The following is a 20,800-nucleotide window of genomic DNA, read 5'->3' as shown; positions in this document are numbered from 1 at the left end:
ATGTGATGGACGGTGGATGATATCCATAAAGTGCCATATATGGGGTCATTTTTGCTGCAGTATGGAAGGAAATGTTATACCACCATTCAGCCAGAGGCAACCACTTGACCCATTGTGTCTACTTATCAGATACAAAGCTGTAGGTTTTAACCATGTACAGAAATTACCTGCATACAATTTCTAAACCATAGAAAATAAACAATGTGAGAGAATAACACATAAAACACATATACACAGAGATTTTCCCCTGGATCCCAAAACCGGGACTACCAAATTTTTTTCATTATATTCCTTTCAATGTTACAATACATATTTATACATGCTGAAGCATCCAATACTATGGACCGAAAAACCATCGTGTCCAAAACCATGGACCGAAAACCATCGCGTCCAAAACCATGTGTGAAAATCGTGCACAAAACCATAGGTAGGTCTGCCCAACCTAACATAGGGTCCAAAACCAAAATTTTCTGGGGCGCTGCCCTGGACCCCATAAAGTGGGGTTACCTGCACCCCTCAAACCCCCTGTGACTCCCCCCGCTACGCAATTGGCGGAATGAAGGGGGGCCTCCACCCCCCTTCTAACCCCCCGGTTAAGTACGTGGGCTAGTCGTGGAAAGAATATAACATAGCCCAACATTCTCCCACTTGTTGTTTTCTTTCCACGGGGGACCACAAGAGAGCTTAGTCATTTTTCCAGCCCTGCAATGCCCATTGTTTCTCTACACCAAGAGAACTTCTCAGAGCTCATAGATTTTGTCAATGCATCTGCAATATTCTTCAAAGTGTCCACCTTTACCAGCAACACCTTTTTGTCTTCTATCATATCCCTCACAAAGTGATACTGAACATCAATGTGCTTTGTCTTTGAATGATATGCAGGGTTCCTTTCCAAGAGAATTGCACTTTGGCTGTCACAATATATCCTTATAGCTCCCTGTACTAACCCCATATTTGATCACAATCTCTGCAACCAAACTGCTTCCTTGATTTCATGAGTGGTTGCCATGTATTCTACCTTTGCAGTTGATAGTGCCACTGCAGATTGTTTCTTACTCATCCAATTCACTGCACCTCCAAATAGGTTAAACAAATACCCACTTGTAGATATTCTCTGATCAAGATCTCCAGCCTAGTCTGCATCAACAAAGCCATGAATATCCAACACTCTGTCCAATCCTGGTCTTCCTTGGTAGCACAAACCATAATCACTAGTGCCACGCAAATACCTGAAAAGCCGCTTCACTGATGTCCAGTGCTCCTTCCCTTGTTTTGACATAAACCTCCTCAATACTCCCACTACATGTGCAATGTCTAGTCTAGTATAGACCATCGCATACATCAGGCTACCGACTGCACTTGCATATGGAACACGAGACATGTCATATTCCTCTTCTTGTGTCTTGGGACACTGTTCAGCAGATAAATTTACACCTACAGGAATAGGAACCTTCACCAGTTTACTATCCTGCATATTAAACATCTGCAATATTGTCTCGACATACTTCCTCTGGTTTAACCAGAGCTTCCTCTTTGTCCGATCTCTTTTAATTTCCATACCCAAAATATAGTTTGCAGCACCAAGATCTTTCATGTCGAATTTGGAGGACAAATGGGTCTTCAAATCTTGGATAATTTCTTTGTCATTTCCAACCATCAACATATCATCCACATACAAGACCAGATAAATAACATGGTCACCAATTAATTTAAAATACACACATTGATCTGCTTTGCTTCTAGTGAATCCAAGTCCCCGTATAAATGTATCAAATTTCTAATACCACATCCTTAGTGATTGTTTTAACCCATACAAAGACTTCTTTAACTTGCATACCAGTTCTTTCTTACCATTCACCGCAAAGCCTTCAGGTTGCTTCATGTAGATCTCCTCTTCCAGATCCCCGTGAAGAAATGTTGTCTTCACATCCATCTGTTCTACCTCAAAGTCAAAAGCAACAGCAACCGATAAAAGTAATCTAATAGAAGTTACCTTGGCAACAAGAGAAAAAATATCACCAAAATCAATTCTCGGCACCTAGGAATAACCTTTTGCTAACAACCGAGCTTTGTATGTCTCAACCTTTCCTTCTGCATTTGTCTTCTTCTTGAACACCCATTTGCTACCAATGGGTTTCCTTCCAGCTGGCAACTCCACCAAATCCCAAGCCTCATTTTTGTGCAAAGATGCCATTTCATCAACCATGGCCTCTTTCCATAGTTTTCCATCCTCTGAATCTACTAATTCCTTCACAGTTCTAGGATCATCATCAGTAATAGATAAAGAAAAATTTAAATAGAAAGCAGATGGACTATACCTTTCTGGCTGCCTTCTGTCTCGAACTGATCTTCTCACACCCATATTTTGTGGCTCTTCATCTTCTGATTCCTCCTCTGCTGTAGAGTCTGATTCTTCCTCCTTTAGATCAAACTCTATCTTCTCAGGTTCCTTTGGTTGGACTTCATGTTTAATAACATCTTTCACCTCTCTGAACACCACATCTCGGTTATACAAAACCTTCCTTGTTACTGGGTTCCTGTAGGCTTTAACCCTGTACAAAAATTACCTGCATTCGAATTCTTAAACAAAGAAAATAAACAATGCGAGAGCATAACCCATAAAACACATATGCACAGAGATTTTTCCCTGGATCCCAAAACTGGGACTACCAGCTTGATTTTTCATTATTTTCCTTTCAATGTTACAATACATATTTATACATGCCAAAGCATCCAATACCATGGACCGAAAACCATCGCGTCCAATACCATGGACCGAAAACCATCGCGTCCAAAAAACATGTGCGAAAATCATGCACAAAACCATAGGTGGGTCCGCCCCAGACCCCATAAAGTGGGGTTACGGGTGCCCTTCAAACCCCCTATTAACTACGTGGAAAGAATATAACACAACCCAACAATCTCCCACTTGTTGTTTTCTTTCCACAGGGGGCCACAGGAGAGCTTAGTCATTTTTTCAGCCCTGAGATTCCCATTGCTTCTCTACACCAAGAGAACTTCTCAGAGCTCACAGATTTTGTCAATGCATCTGCAGTATTCTTCAAAGTGTCCACCTTTACCAGCAACACCTTTCTGTCTTCTATCATATCCCTCACAAAGTGATACTGAACATCAATGTGCTTTGTCTTTGAATGATAAGCAGGGTTCTTTGCCAAGAAAATTGCACTTTGGCTGTCACAGTCTATTCTTATAGCTCTTTGTACTAACCCCATACTTGAACACAATCTCTGCAACCAAACTGCTTCCTTGCTTGCATGAGTGGCTGCCATGTATTCTGCCTCTGTAGTTGATAGTGCCACTACAGATTGTTTCTTACTCATCCAACTGACTGCACCTCCAAATAGGTTAAACACATACCCACTTGTAGATCTTCTCTGATCCAGATCTCCAGCCCAGTCTGCATCAACAAAGCCATGAATATCCAACACTCTGTCCAATCCTGGTCTTCCTTGGTAGCACAAACCATAATCACTAGTGCCACGCAAATACCTGAAAACCCGCTTCACTGTTGTCCAGTGCTCCTTCCCAGGTTTTGACATAAACCTGCTCAATACTCCCACTGCATGTGCAATGTCTGGTCTAGTACAGACCATTGCATACATTAGGCTACCCACTGCACTTGCATATGGAACACGGGACATGTCCTCTTCATCTTCTTATGTCTTGGGACACTGTTCAGCAGATAACCTCACACCTACAGGAATAGGAACCTTCACTGGTTTACTATCCTGCATATTAAACCTCTGGAGTATTGTCTCAACATACTTCCTCTGGTTTAACTAGAGCTTCCTCTTTGACCGATCTCTTTTAATTTCCATGCCCAAAATATAGTTTGCAACACCAAGATCTTTCATGTCGAATTTGGAGGACAATTGGGTCTTCAAATCCTGGATAATTTCTTTGTCATTTCCAACCAGCAACATATCATCCACATACAAGACCAGATAAATAATACGGTCACCAATTAATTTAAAATACACACAACGATCTGCTTTGCTTCTGGTGAAGCCAAGTCCCCGTATAAATGTATCAAATTTATGATACCACATCCTTGGTGACTGTTTTAACCCATACAGAGACTTCTTTAACTTTCATACCAGTTCTTTCTTACCCTTCACCGCAAAGCCTTCAGGTTGCTTCATGTAGATTTCCTCTTCCAAATCCCCATGAAGAAATGTTGTCTTCACATCCATCTGTTCTACCTCAAAATCAAAAGCAGCAGCAATAGATAAAAGTAATCTAATAGAAGTTACCTTGGCAACAGGAGAAAAAATATCACCAAAATCAATTCCTGGCACCTGGGAATAACATTTTGCTACCAACCGAGCTTTGTATTTCTCCACCTTTCCTTCTGCATTTGTCTTCTTCTTGAACACCCATTTGCTGCCAATGGGTTTCCTTCCAGCCGGCAACTCCACCAGATCCCAAGCCTCATTTTTATGCAAAGATGCCATTTCATCGACCATGGCCTCTTTCCAGAGTTTTCCATCCTCTGAATCCACTGCTTCCTTCACAGTTCTGGGATCATTATCAGTAACAGACAAAGCAAAATTTGAACTGAAAGTAGATGGACTATACCTTTCTAGCTGCCTTCTTTCTCGAACTGATCTTCTCACAGCCGGAGTTTGTGGCTCTTCATCTTCTAATTCCTCCTCTACTGCAGAGTCTGATTCTTCCTCCTTTGGCTCAAACTCTATCTTCTCAGGTTCCTTTGGTTGGACTTCATGTTGAATAACATCTTTTACCTCTCTGAACAACACATCTTGGTTGTACACAACCTTCCGTGTGACTGGGTTCCAAAGCTTATAACCCTTTAAACCATCCTTATACCCAATAAAGATGCACTTTTCAGATTTACTATCCAACTTGGTTCGTTTCTCCTTTGGAACATGTACATATGCATCACATCCAAATACCCTTAGATGTGAAAGAGAGGGTTTCTTACCAGTCCATACTTCTTGTGGAGTCTTATCCTCCAACGTTGATGAAGGTGATCTGTTGATCAGGTAACATGCAGTATCCACCGCCTCTGCCCAGAATTCCTTTCCTAACTCGGCACCACTAAGCATGCCTCTTGCCCTTTCCATCAATGTCTTGTTCATTCTTTCTGCGACTCCAGTTTGCTGAGGTGTATATGGATTAGTCTTCTGTTGTGCTATACCACACTTCTTACAAAATTCTTCAAATTCCTTGCTGCAAAATTCTCCACCATTATCTGTCCTCAGCACCTTTATCTTCTTCTCTGTCTGATTTTCCACCAGAGCCTTAAATTCTTTAAACCTGTCAAAGACTTCAGATTTCTTCTTAAGAAAATATATCCATGTATTCCTTGAGAAGTCATCTATGAATGATACATAGTACACAGACTTACCCATTGATGGAACCTTCACAGGTCCAAACACATCACTGTGCACAAGCTCTAATATCTGTTTCATCCTCTTACCACCAGAGGGGAAAGTCACCCGATTTTGCTTCCCATATACACAATTTTCACAGAAATCAAAATCCAGAGAGCTATTATTCATACCTTCTACCATACCTTTACCATGAAGTATTCGAACGCCCTTCTCTCCAATATGTCCAAGCCTTTGATGCCACAACATGGTCTTCTCTCCAGAGACCACTAGATTCTCTACTCCATTTTCAGGAACCATAGAACTATTGCACCCATCAACAACAGTGCTACCTTGCAGCTTGTACAGAGTTCCAATCTAAACTCCCCGCATTAATATCAGTGCTCCTCGAACCATCTTGCAGGTATCTTTCTCGAACACCCTCTTTACACCTGCATCATCCAACTTGCTTACAGAAATCAGATTTCTGGCCAATGCAGGAATATGTAGAACACCCGGAAGTTTTCTAACCCTCCCACCTTGCAACTTCAACTTTACTTTTCCCCGACCAATGATTCTAGCCCTCCTATCATCTCCTAAGAAGACATCACCACCATCGTATTTCTCATACTCGCAGAACCACTCTCTATGGGGAGTGAAGTGAAAGGATGCACCTGAGTCAATCAACCATGCCTCATGATCTACATGTGTACTTGAAGAAGCTAGGTACACATCCCCACCTTCATCTGAGGTGGTTTTCGCCTCTGCAGAAGGAGCATCATCAGATCCCTTTCCTTTATCAGGAGCTTTAGATTTACAATCCCTTCTGAAGTGCCCTTCCTTTCCGCATTTCCAGCACACCACCTTTGTAGGTTTTCTTGGAGATTTAGATCTCCCTCTAGATTTAGATCTCCCACTTGATGACTTATTTTTGTTTCTGTTCTAGGACCGTCCTCATACAGACAAGGCATCACCATTCTGGTTGTCCATATTTTTCCATCTCATCTCCTCCGTTAGCAAGGCTGAGACTATTTCATCAAACTACAAAGCAGTTGCATTGCTACCTATTGCAATAACCAGACTATCCCACGAATCTGGTAGAGAACACAACAGACTGATGCACTTATCTTCATCTGAAATTTTAATATCAACAGATAATAACTGACTTACCACAGTATTAAACGCATTCAGATGCTCTGTCACGGAGTCTCCATCTTTCATCCTCAGGTTATACAGCTTTTTCCGCAGGAACAGTTTATTCACCAGAGACTTAGATTGGTACAAAGTCCCTAACTTGACCCACAAAGCCTTTGCCGTAGCTTCCCCTGATACATTCAGCAATACTGAATCCGAGACACACAATCGTATTGTGCTCTTTGCCTTCCGATCCAACTTCTTCCATTCTTCATCGGTCACTCCCGATGGTTTAGTACCCGGATCTACCGCGATCCACTGATCTTTATCCACCAACAGATCCTCCATCTTGAGTTTCCACAACTCAAAATTCTGACCATTGAACTTCTCAATCTCTATCTTTCCACTGCTCGCCATCTTCTTTCACCACCAAAATCGATCTCGCAGATCTCCCACTGAACAGGGTCTACCACAGGCCCGAGCGAAACCCCTCAGCAACAAAGGTGTCCCCTTGAAGCCAAAACAGCTCTGATACCAAATGTAGGTTTTAACCCTGTACAGAAATTACCTACATACGAATTCTTAAACAAAGAAAATAAACAATGCGAGAGCATAACCCATAAAACACATATGCACAGAGATTTTTCCCTGGATCCCAAAACCGGGACTACCAGCTTGATTTTTCATTATGTTCCTTTCAATGTTACAATACATATTTATACATGCCGAAGCATCCAATACCATGGACCGAAAACCATCGCATCCAATACCATGGACCAAAAACCATCGCATCCAAAAAACATGTGCGAAAATCATGCACAAAACCATAGATGGGTCCGCCCAACCTAACATATGGTCCAAAACCAAAATTTTCCGGGGCGCTGCCCCGGACCCCATAAAGTGGGGTTACGGGTGCCCTTCAAACCCCCTATTAACTACGTGGAAAGAATATAACACAACCCAACAGTTCCAAAGCTTATAACCCTTTAAACCATCCTTATACCCAATAAAGATGCACTTTTCAGATTTACTATCCAACTTGGTTTGTTTCTCCTTTGGAACATGTACATATGCATCACATCCAAATACCCTAAAATGTGAAAGAGAGGGTTTCTTACCAGTCCATACCTCTTGTGGAATCTTATCCTCCAACGCTGATGAAGGTGATCTATTGACCAGGTAACATGTTGTCTCCACTGCCTCTGCCCAGAATTCCTATCCTAACCCGACACCACTGAGCATGCTTCTTGCCCTTTCCATCAACGTCTTGTTCATTCTTTCTGCAACTCCATTTTGCTGAGGTGTATATGGAGTAGTCTTCTGCCATGCTATACCACACTTCTTACAGAATTCTTCAAATTCCTTACTACAAAACTCTCCACCATTATCTGTCCTCAGCACCTTTATCTTCTTCTCTGTCTGGTTTTCCACCAGAGCCTTAAATTCTTTAAACCTATCAAAGACTTCAGATTTCTTCTTAAGGAAATATATCCATGTATTCCTTGAGAAGTCATCTATAAATGATACATAGTACACAGACTTACCCAGTGATGGAACCTTCACAGGTCCAAACACATCACTGTGCACAAGCTCTAATATTTGTTTCGCCCTCTTACCACCAGAGGGAAAACTCACCCGATTCTGCTTCCCATATACACAATTTTCACAGAAATCAAAATCCAAAGAGATATTACTCATACCTTCTACCATACCTTTACCATGAAGTATTCGAAGGCCCTTCTCTCCAATATGTCCAAGCCTTTGATGCCACAACATGGTCTTTTCTCCATAGACCACTAGATTTTCTGCTCCACTTTCAGGAACCACAAAATTGTTGCACCCATCAACAACAATGCTACCTTGCAGCTTATACAGAGTTCCAGTCCGAACTCCCCGCATAAATACTAGTGATCCTCGAACCATCTTGCAAGTATCCTTCTCGCACACTGTTTTTACACCTGCATCATCCATCTTTCTTACAGAAATCAGATTTCTGGCCAATGCAGGAATATGTAGAACACCTGGAAGTGTTCTAACCCTTCCACCTTGAAAATTCAACTTTACTTTTCCGTGACCAACGATTCTAGCCTTCCTGTCATCCCCCAAGAAGACATCACCACCATCATATTTCTCATACTTGCTAGAACATCTCTCTATGGGGAGTGAAGTGAAAGGATGCACCTGAGTCAATCAACCATGCCTCATGATCTACATGTGTACTTGAAGAAGCCAAGTACACATCCCCACCTTCATCTTAGGTGGTTTTCGCCTCTGCAGAAGGAGCATCATCAGATCCCTTTCCTTTGTCAGGAGCTTTAGATTTACAGTCCCTTTTGTAGTGCCCTTCCTTTGCACATTTCCAGCACACCACCCTTACAGGTTTTCCTGGAGATTTAGATCTCCCTCTAGATTTAGATCTCCCACTCGATGACTTATTTTTGTTTCTGTTCTGGGACCATCCTCATACAAACAAGGCATCACCATTCCGGCTCTCCATATTTTTCCATCTCATCTCCTCCGTCAGCAAGGATGAGACTATTTCATCAAACTGCAAGGCAGTTGCATTGCTACCTATTGCAATAACCAGACTATCCCACGAATCTAGTAGGGAACACAAAAAACTAATGCACTTATCTTCATCTGAAATTTTGATATCAACAGATGATAACTGACTTACCAGAGTATTAAATGCATTCAGATGCTCTGTCACCGAGTCTCCATCTTTCATCCTCAGGGTATACAGCTTCTTCCACAGGAACATTTTATTCACTAGAGACTTAGATTGGTACAAAGTCCCTATCTTGTCCCACAAAGCCTTCATCATAGCTTCCCCTGATACATTCAGCAATACTGAATCTGAGACACACAATCGTATTGTGCTCTTTGCCTTCCGATCCAACTTCTTCCATTCTTCATTGGACACTCCCGTTGGTTTAGTACCCAGATCTACCGCAATCCACTGATATTTATCCACCAAAAGATCCTCCATCTTGAGTTTCCACAACTCAAAACTCTGACCATTAAATTTCTTGATCTCTATCTTTCCACTTCTCACCATCTTCTTTCACCACTAGAATCAATCTCGCAGATCTCCCACTGAAGAGGGTCTACTACAGGCCCAAGCAAAACCCTTCAGCAACAAAGGCGTCCCCTTGAAGCCAAAATAGCTCTTATACCAAATGTAGGTTTTAACCCCGTATATAAATTACCTGCATACGATTTCTAAACCACAGAAAATAAAAAATGCGAGAGAATAACAAATATACACAGAGATTTTCCTCTGGATCCCAAAACCGAGACTACTAGTTTTTTTTTCATTATATTTCTTTCAATGTTATAATACATATTTATACATGCTGAAGCATCCAATACCATGGACCGAAAAACCATCTCGTCCAAAACCATGGACCGAAAACCATCGCGTCCAAAACCATGTGCGAAAATCATGCACAAAACCATAGGTCGGTCCGCCCAACCTAACATAGGGTCCAAAACCAAAATTTTCCAGGGCACTGCCCTGGACACCATAAAGTGGGGTTACCTATACCCCTCAAACCCCCTGTGACTCCCCTCGCTATGCAATTGGCGCAACGAAGAGGGGGCTCCGCCCCCCTTCTAACCCCCTGATTAAGTACATGGGCTAGTCGTGGAAAGAATATAACACAGCCCAACAAAAGCAACAAAGATATCCTTCCAAGCATTTTTTCACTATCTCAGTTTTCCCATCAGATTGACAATGATAAGATGAGCTATGAGCTAATTGAGTACCCATACAAGAAAATAATTTTGTCCAAAATTTTTTAGTGAAAATGGGATCTGTGTCACTTACAATAATATTTGGGTTTCCATGTAGATTTTGAATTGTTTCCTTAAATGCAGTAGAAATTGTACTGGATTTAAATGGATGAGATAATGCACAAAAGTGTGCATACTTGGTAAGTCTATCAATTACCACCATGATGACACTCTTCCCTTCAGACTAGGGTAAAGTTGTGCTAAAATCCATTGAAACCTCCTCCCAACGTTGACTTGGAATGGATAAAGGTTGTAATAGACCTGGGGTCTTAATTGTCTCAACTTTATTTTGTTGGCAAACCAAACATTTCATCCCAAACTTTTTAATATAATATTTAAGGCCATCCCAAAAAAAAAAATTTCTTAACCCTGTGGTAAGTTTTTAAAGATCTTGAATGGCCTCCTAAGGGAGAGGTGTGCAGTTCCAGAAGAATCTTTTGTTTGAGTTGGGAATTCTTACAGAGGTATAAGCGATCTATGTACCATAACGAATCATTTTTCAAGCTAAAAGTATCAAATATATTGGGATCTTGCTGCAACTTTTGAATGAGTGCCCACACTTGTTCGTCATTCTTCCATTCATCCCTTGCTTCATGTATCCAATCTGGTTAGATAATAGAAATGATACAAAACAATGCTTCCACATCCTCATCCTTTCTTGAGAGTGCATCTGCAACAACATTTTTCTTCCCTTTTTTGTAGATGATTTCAAAGTCGTAACCCAATATCTTTGTGACCCATTTTTGCTGCTCTTCTGAATATAATCTTTGTTGTAAAAAGTATTTAAGACTATCATGATCCGTTTTTACCTTGAAGTGTCTTCCCATTAGGTAAGGTCATCATTTCTTAAGTGCATGTAGTACTGCCAACATTTCCTTCTCTAAATAGCTTTGTGTAAATAATTTCCTTTGATTGGACAACTTTCTAAAGCAATGATTCTTTCTTCTTGCATTAAAACAACACCAATTCCATTTCCTGAGACATCACATTCCATAATAAAGGTTTTTGTGAAGTCTGGCGTAGCTAAGACCGGTGCTTGGCACATTGCCTCTTTAAGATGTTCAAAGGCCTTCGTTGCTTCTAGAGTCCAAGAAAATGCATCTTTATTTAGCAATGTTGTCAGAGGTGTTGCTATTCTCCCATAATTCTTAACAAAGTTGCGATAATACCCTATCAACCTGAGAAATCCTCGCAGATGCTTTATGGATGTGGGGATTTTCCATTCCTTAATGGCTTTAATTTTTGTAGGGTCTACCTTAACACCTTCATGAGATACAATATGACCCAGATATTCCACCTCTTGCACTCCAAAGAAACATTTGGAGGTTTTTTCATATAATTGTTTCTCCTCCAATAGTTTGAGCACCCTGTAAACATGTTGAATATGATCCTTCCAAGACTTGTTGTAGATTAGTATATCATCAAAAAATACTAACACAAATTTTATAAGGAAAGGTTTGAAAATGGAATTCATCAAACCTTGAAATGTAGAAGGTGCATTGGTAAGGCCAAAAGGCATGACCAAAAATTCATAATGACCCTCATGAGTTCTAAATGTTGTTTTTGGAATGTCTTAAGTCTTCATTTTGATTTGATGATATCTTGAATGAAGATCCAACTTGGTGAAGTAAATTCCTCCATGTAATTCATCTAATAATTCATCAATGACGGGAATGGGAAATTTATCTTTAATAGTGGGCTTGTTGAGCTCCCTATAATCCGGACACATGCAGCATGATCCATCCTTCTTGTGTACCAGTACTGTTGGAGCAAAGAAAGAACTTTGACTAGGTTGAATTATACTAGCCTCTAGCATTTATGTGACCATATGTTCAATTTCACTATTTTGGGCATATGAATATCTGTAAGGCCTGATGTTTGGGGGAAAACTTCCTGGAATCAAATGAATAGCATGATCATGATCACGAATAGGTGGCAGGCCTTTGGGAGTCTCAAATACCTTGGAATGATTGTCCAAATATTTTTGGAGATCTGGAGAAATAGATGATTTCGATGTGGGAACCTCTAGTGAACATAATTGTGCAATTATGCCCCATTGTTATTTCTTTAGAATATCTATCATGTTGTTAGAGCTAATTATCTTTCCTAGTTTCCCTTCTATAACCCTTAATTCAACTTCATTTCATTCCCAAAAAATTTCAAGAAACGTTCTTGAAAATTAAAATCTATCATACCCAAATATTGTAGTCATTGGACTCCTAGTACACCACCAACACCACACATTGGAATGGAAATCATTGAACTATTCATTACATATTCTCCCATGGATAGCTTGATATTGTGTCACTTTCTAGAGCAATTTATGGTTCCTCCATTTGCAACTATCACTTGACACTCTGGTGCTAGATATAGGAAGCAATTCAATTCCTTGGCTATCTTACAATGAATAAAATTATGGGTACTACTCGAATCAATCAACATTATTACCTTTTTCTTCTTGATATGTCCTTCTATCTTGAGAGTTTGAGGAGTGGTAATTCCTACCAATGCATTGCAACATATGGTCAAATTCATTTCTTCTTTCTCTGGGGTTGGTTCCTGGTGTATATCCTCTTCTTTTGACATTTTTTGTTCCTTTTCTTCCTCCTATTCACAATCTATGTAAAATAATTTTTTCTCAGCACACTTATGACCTTTAGTGTATTTTCTATCACAACTGTAACAAAGCCCTTTTTCTCTTTTTTCTTCCAATTATCGTGGTATCAACCTTTTAGGTTGTGGAAAGCTAGGGGTAGCAACACTTCCATCTTTATAGTTGTGAGTCGTAGGCTTCCTTGTTTCCATAATTTTGCTTTCAATTTTTCTTCCCAACCTGAATGCCTTCTCCAATGAATCAAGGTCCCAAAGGTGAACTTCATGTTGGATGTTATCCTTTAAAGTCCCTATGAACACATAAATTCTATGCTCCTCTATAATATGTTTTACCCTTATATTCATTTTTTGGAATTCCTGAATGTGCTCCACCATTGAACCCTTTTGTTTGAGATTTATCAATTGGCTAAAAAAGGTGTTTCTTTTTGTATCCTCATAATGTTTTATCATTTCCTCCATAAAAATTGACCAAGTGACAGTTTTTTTACGAGAGAAAAGTCATCGATACCATACAAACTGATTGGGTTCTAAATATAAAGTTGCAATGCCTACCTTTTGTGTGTTTTGCACATTATGGAGATCAAAATATTGCTCCATTTGTAGTATCCATGTTACGGGAACCTCGGGTCTGAATTTCAGATCTTGTCTCGCTATATTTTCAAAGATGTGATACCAAGAAAGTTAAGGTTTTTGCAGGCTCCCAAATTATATCTCAAACAGGTGACCTTGGGAAAATCGTCATAACTTTGTCTCTGAGCATCAGATTGAAATTTCATAAAATTTTACAGAAAGAGGACGAGCTATAGTTTTATGTGTATCGTTTCCAGGTCTGAAGGTCAAAACAATGACACGTGGCACTTCGTACAATTTCACTCTACGGAATTAGTCTATAATCCGGTCATCGTGGGATATTTGGAATAACTCTTTCTTGAAGAATCTGAAATTGATCAGACTGATGGGGCTGGAAATAGGACTCAGAGGGCTACCACAGGAAAAAATTTTAGACCTGGGAGATCCAAAATTACAGAAATACAATAGATTCAATATCGAGCTCCTACAAAGCGAGAAACAAAAAGTGTGTAATCCTTTTAAAAATTTGCATAAGTTTCGTTTGAAAAATTATTTTGAATTAATTCAAAGGGAATAGTGAAGCATAATTATCATTAATTGATGCCCTGAAGAAAGAAAATGGAGACACCTAGTAAGAAACCTGAAAGCTCTACCATGACTCATGAAGAAGAGGAATAAATGCAACATGATATATCAAAATTACAAGACCAAGTGCAACAAATTTCACTCTCCCAAAAAGTAACAGAAGCTAAGATGGATGGTTTAAAGAAAGGCATGGAAGCTAAGATGAATGGCATGGAAGCTAAGATGGATGGCTTAGAATCTAAGATGGATGGTTTAGAAGTAAACATTGAAGATTTTAAGAAAGACATGGAAGGTTTGAAAGGAGGTTTGGAAAATTTTCTTCAAGAAATGCTTCCTAATGGCGAAAACGTAGTAGAGGAAACTCATGATGAGAACAAAAGAAACATCAAAGGGAAGACACTATCATATATCCAAAAATGTAGCAAGATAAGATCTGCAATTCGGACTCGAGGTTCATCAAGATTTCAGCTCAAACGGGTTTTAATTTCAGCTTCTAAAACTTTGTAGAAAAAAGGTATAGCGAAAATGCCATGATGACCTGTTTCAAGTAGTGAAACCCTAGAATCCAAAGCTCTAATACCAAATGTTATGCAACCAGCTCACAAAATAGAAGAAAATATAGATCAACAACTTCAAAATCATCCTCTTCGAGGGGGAAAACTCCTTTACATTACACGAATGAACAATTATTAGATGATACAAATGACAAGACCTCCTTTCTATATAGAGGAGTCTAAGGCGTCCCAATACAATTAGAGCCTACATAAAAATAATATTGTAGGGGCACAACAATAAAAATAGTGGGCTTCTATGGGGCACAATAATAATAACATGGGGACTACATGGGCACAATAATACTATAAGGGGGTTGCACTAATAACAATAAGGGGTTACACTAGTAGTATAGGGACCTAAAAATGACTATAAATACAAGTGACCTCTACCTCATTTGGACATCATCATGAGACATTATTCTATTCTCTTTCTTGGTTTTGGCTCACACAGGTCTGTAGAGGAATGGGTTCGCTCTGAGGTGAAATTGCAGAGTTCAGCTCATATCTCAGTTTTAGGGTTTACGACCTCAGTCGCTGACACGACACACGATGAAGTCAACCACAGTCACTCGCATAGAAGTTCATCCATGTGACAGGATCCTTCCAGTCGCATGCACAACTCTTCATCCATGTGATTGAGAGTTAGGGTTTTGTAATTTCAGTTGCAGACTGCAATCACTCACTTGTAGGCTCCATAGAGTGAATGGAAGCTTACCATTCACACATGTGACTCCTTGATCCAGGTGGCTCTAGAGACACACACAGGACAAAGAGGACTCAAGAAGGGTCAAAAATCAAAGTGTTTGGATTATGCTTGAACTAGGTTCATGTTAAAGATCTCGTCGTCGTGATCGCGGTGGTGCAAACGGTTCGTCAATCCGAGTTTGGATGAAGGAGATAGATGGAGTCAAAGTTGGGTTGACTTTTTGATGTCTAGGTAGGCTTAACAAAGACACAATTTTGACTTTTCCAGCGTACGGAATCTGGCCAACTTTGGCCAAATTCCAGGCGAAATTTTTGCCTTATTAATTTGACTCCTTCGTCCAAATTTTGGAATTTTCGAAAAGGGCTTATTATTATTAAAAAAATTAAAAATATATATATAAAGGGAGGTGGTGGGCCACCACCCCCACCACCCCACGCCTCTCCGTACGTTAGTCATTGTAATGAGGAGGCCGGCAGGTATCGAGCCTGTGCTAGCCACGTGCGTTGGCCCGCCACCATGCGGCGGCCCCATGTTACCACACATAAACCTCCAAACAAACAACGCACACCATCATTAATGCCACAAAACAACGCACGACATTTGTTGCGGGGGTTATGGGGCGGGCCGCCCAATGCGGACCCGACCCCCACCAAAAACTTTAATGCGGGTTTTTAAACAATAAATTTATTAATATGGAGGGGTCGAGATTTGACCACCTGACCTCCTCCTTATAATTTGAATCTCATACCAATCCGCCCAAACGGGCTTTCTTATTTAATCCTCCACAAAAGTTTATATAAACCTTCATTTCACTAGTGTGCCCAGGCAGCATGGAGGAACCAGGAGTGGGCACAGAAATCGAGATGGATATTTTTTAAATTAATTTTTAATGCAGGGGGAAGCATGACTGAGCAAAACTTCTAGGAGGGTGAAATTTTTGCAGTGTCCAAATTGGACAAATTTTATGTCAATCTTACACCTCTCAGCAACACGAACCCAATGGCACAGTAAGTTTCCTAATCTGAGTAGCCGATTTGTAGAGGACCTAGAGGAGGGAATCTTTAAGGAATCTAGGGGGATTTAAAAGATTCCTTGAGCCCCAGATTCTCAATTTCTCAAAATTCAAAAATTGTACAGTCAATTTTGCACTATTCGATGTCAAAAATATGATGGTGCATTCAAATTGTTCATTTTCTCATCCTATTTTTCAGACACTTTTCTAAGTGGAATGCATGTGTCAGCATTTATGTGCAAGCAGCCATTTCCATGCGATTGATATCGTGAGATCAATGGCATGAAAAGCTTCAGCAATTTGACATCCGCTGGCCCTTGGTTGTGAGGTATATGTAGTGCGTTCATGTACTTCTTTTGCTATGCATTGTGTTGCACAGATCCATGTTTGATGTTGATGAGGGATCTTGTTTATTACTTGTTTTCATGATTCTTGCTTGATGTGACGCGGAATTGTCTATGTGATGTACTTGTTGTCATGATTAGTCATGTTATGTTTTGAGATCCCTTTGTTGTATGTTGATGGGATACTCATGTTGTGGGCATGCATGTTTGCATTGAGATCCGTTTTATGCCATGTTGGCGGGATGCTCGTCATGCATGAGTTTGTGTCATACTAATAGGAGTATTTTGACTAAGATTTCCTGTAGTGGAACATCTCTTGGAGCCACTCCTACGTGAGGGCATTTTCCTTGTATAATAGCAATATCACCTCTATTTACATCATCACTATTGACATCGCTTAATGCAGCAGCCTACACCATCTTGACACCGGGGCCTGGAGACGTAGTCCCTCCTGGACGAACTCCATTATCAACAGCTTATGTTTTCATGTGTTGATGATTGACATGTTCCTCTTCTTTACAGCATGCAAATGTATTCACTTATGTTCTATTAAAAATGCAATTTAACACATCACGAAAGTAAAAGGTCTTGAAAGGGTCCTTTGTCACACTCGGACTTGGATCAAGTGGTATCAAAGCAGTCTTTACGTGGACGTGAATTGCAAGCGTGAACAATGGAACATGCAACGACAGAGGGTGAAAAAGCGATGTACGAGACCATGCTCAAAATTTCCAAAAGGGTCACTGGAAATAATGTATGAAACTCTACAAAAAGAGATAGAGGAAAAGGAGCGATTGCAGCTTTAGTTGCAAGCCACGGAAGAGGCCCTGGAAGAACTGAAGCACAGCAACTAGAATCTTCAAAGAGAGAACGCTGAATGGAAGATGCGTCTACATGAAGAGAAAGAGGAAAAACATATTTTGGTACGACAACTACAAGCAAAGGACGAGGCCTTGGAAAAGCTGCAGCATGACCCATGTGAGGTAAAAAGTGATTCTCTAAATTCATGTATGTGTCCTGATGATGATTTCGCTGTTTTCGAAAATCATACCACAAGAATTGGCTTCAAACTGTTGAAGAAAATGGGGTATGAAGGAAAAGGTTTGGTTGTTAAAGGCAAAGGCATCGTCAACCCCATCAAAGTAGAAGAATTACCTCGTCAGATAGGACTTGGGTATGTTAGAAAGGAAGTTGGGAATGTGCCGAGACAGCTAGTGAACCACCAACAACAGATGATGAGAAGCCCTCATCAGTTCTTTCCAAGTTGACAGAGGAGGTAAAAGATGTTAATTTACTTTCAGTTTCATCATCACATAGTATGATTTCTATTAGAGATTTGGAGATCCCAATTACAGGCACAAACATGAGGCTCCTTACCAGGACGAGGCACGAGGAGGAAAACGAACTTGGTGTTAATAACCAAGGCATAACTCAACCATTAGAGGTTGTACAGAGACCTCAATTTGTAGGCTTGAGATACACCGAGGGAGAATGCTCGAAGGTGTCAGATTGTTCCGAGACATCGTCGAAATCGTCGAGGAAAGAGAATTATGGGAACACATCCTCCTCATCCCATGGCAGTGCCCATTGCAGGGAAAGAGCTGAGGAAATCTCTCATCTCCATACTTACACCAAAGACGGCAAGGAAATAGCTAAGGCAAGCTCTCATCGCCATAATTACACTAGAAACAGTAAGGAAAGGTATAACCACTTTCGACATTCGAATGTTCATTTTGATTATGATCATGTTGTTAATGATGAACGTAGAACATGGAAACAAAAGACATGTACCTTTTGTGGATTACATAACCATACATTTTCTAAGTGTTGGACAAGAATAGTAGCACAAACAAAGATGAGGCATGAAAGACCCTCTCAGCAGCATGTAAAGAAATAGGTTAAACAAATCTGGAGGAAGAAGATGTATTATAGTCATTACGACAGAAATGGCCATCAAAGAGCCACATGTTGTAGGCTCCATCCAGAGCAGCGCCTTAAAGACAAAGCGTCGGTGCCTGAACCAAACGAAACAGTTGTTTGACAAGAAAAAACATCACAGGGTGATGACCCGTTCACCTTGATAAGTGAAAAATGGTTTCTAGATATGTTAGTGTTTCATGGTCGTACTTTTGTAAGTCATTTGTTGCATTTTAAAATGTAAAAGTGATGATGTGTTTTCAATCACTTGTTCAACAACAATGATGTCTGGTCTATTTTGAGTAGCATGATAAACTGTGAAAGTGATGTCGTGTTTCCATCACTTGTCAAAACAATAGTGTTTGGCCTTATGTCTGTAAATCACGTGTTGCAGTAATGATGAATTTTCCATCACTTGTTAAAGCAACAATGATATGTTGGTCTTGTTTTAGTAGCTAGGGTGTTGCGTCCATCCTGTCATAAACTTGACCACCGAGTATGTGTTATAAACTCGTGGCAAGTGTGGGACACTTGGGTCATTAGTTGGTCATGAAAGTAAAGCATGTAATTTGCAAAACAATGTACTACAGGTTACGAGGTTGCAGGTATTGGTTCATCGCTTAAGGCTCCGAAGAACAAAGGTGAAGGAGATGGAAGCAAGACCTTTCAGGACGCTTGTGATTTAGACAAGGTACAAAGAAGTTGCAGATTATTTTTCATGCTTTTAGAGGACCAAAAGCTCCTCAGTGGGGAGGATTGATCCAGGTGGCTCCAGAGACACACACAGGACAAAGAGGACTCAGGAAGGGTCAAAAATCAAAGTGTTTGGATTATGTTTGAACTAGGTTCATGTTAAAGATCTCATCGTCATGATCATGGTGGTGTAAACAGTTCGTCAATCTGAGTCCAGATAGAGGAGATAGAGGCAGTCAAAGTTGGGTTGAAATTTTGATGACTAGGCAGGCTTAACAAAGACACAATTTCGAATTTTCCAGCAGACGAAATCCGGCCGACTCCGGCCAGATTCTAGGTGAAATTGTCGCCTTGTTAATTTGACTCCTTCGGTCAAATTTTGGAATTTTCGAAAAGGGCTTATTATTATTAAAAAATTAAAAAATATATATAAAGGGAGGTGGTGGAACACCACCCCCACCACCCCACGCCTCTCCATACATTAGTCATTGTAATAAGGAGGCTGGTGGGTATCGAGCCCACGTCAGCCATGTGGGCTAGCCCGCCACCATGCGACGGCCCCATGTTACCACACATAAACCTCCAAACAAACAACACACACCACCATTAATGCCACAAAACAACGCACGACATTTGCTGCGGGGGTTATGTGGCGGGCCGCCCAATGCGGACTCAACCCCCACCAAAAACTATAATGTGGGTTTTTAAACAATAAATGTATTAATATGGAGGGGTAGGGATTTGACCACCCGACCTCCTCCTTATAATTCGAATCTCATACCAATCCGCCCAAACAGGATTTCTTGTTTAATCCGCCACAAAAATTTATATAAACCTTAATTTCACCAGTGTGCCTAGGCAGCATGGAGGAACCAGGAACGGGCACGTAAATCAAGATGAATATTTTTTTAATTAATTTTTAATGCAGGTGGAACCATCACTAAGCAAAATTTTCAAGAGGGTGAATTTTTTGTAGTGTCCAAATTGGACAAATTTTATGTTGATCTTACACCTCTCAGCGACACGAACCCAATGGCATAGTAAGTTTCTTCATCTGAGCAGCCAATTTTCAAAGGACTCGGAGGAGGGAATCTTTAAGGAATCTAGGGGGATTTAAAAGATTCCTTGAGCCCCAGATTCTCAATTTCTCAGAATTCAAAAAGTGGACAGTAGATTTTGCACTATTCGACGTCACAAATCTAATAGTGCATTTAGATTGTTCATTTTCTCATTCTATTTTTTAGCCACTTTTCTAAGTGGAATGCAAGTGTCAGCATTTATGTGCGAGCAGCCATTTCCATGCGATTGATGCCGTGAGATCAATGGAACAAAAGGTTTAGCAATTTGACATCCGCTGGCCCTTGGTTGTGAGGTATATGTAGTGTGTTCATGTACTTCTTTTGCTATGCGTTGTGCTGCACAAATCCCTGTTTGATGTTGATGAAGGATCTTGTTTATTACTTATTTTCATGGTTCCTGCTTGATGTGACGTGGAATCATCTATTTGATGTACATGTTGTCAT

Source organism: Pinus tabuliformis, chromosome 8, assembly GCF_031772625.1.
Source record: "Pinus tabuliformis cultivar Carrire ecotype Pingquan chromosome 8, CPIR1, whole genome shotgun sequence".
Taxonomy (NCBI): Eukaryota; Viridiplantae; Streptophyta; class Pinopsida; order Pinales; family Pinaceae; genus Pinus; species Pinus tabuliformis.
Note: the sequence above shows the minus strand (reverse complement) of the source record.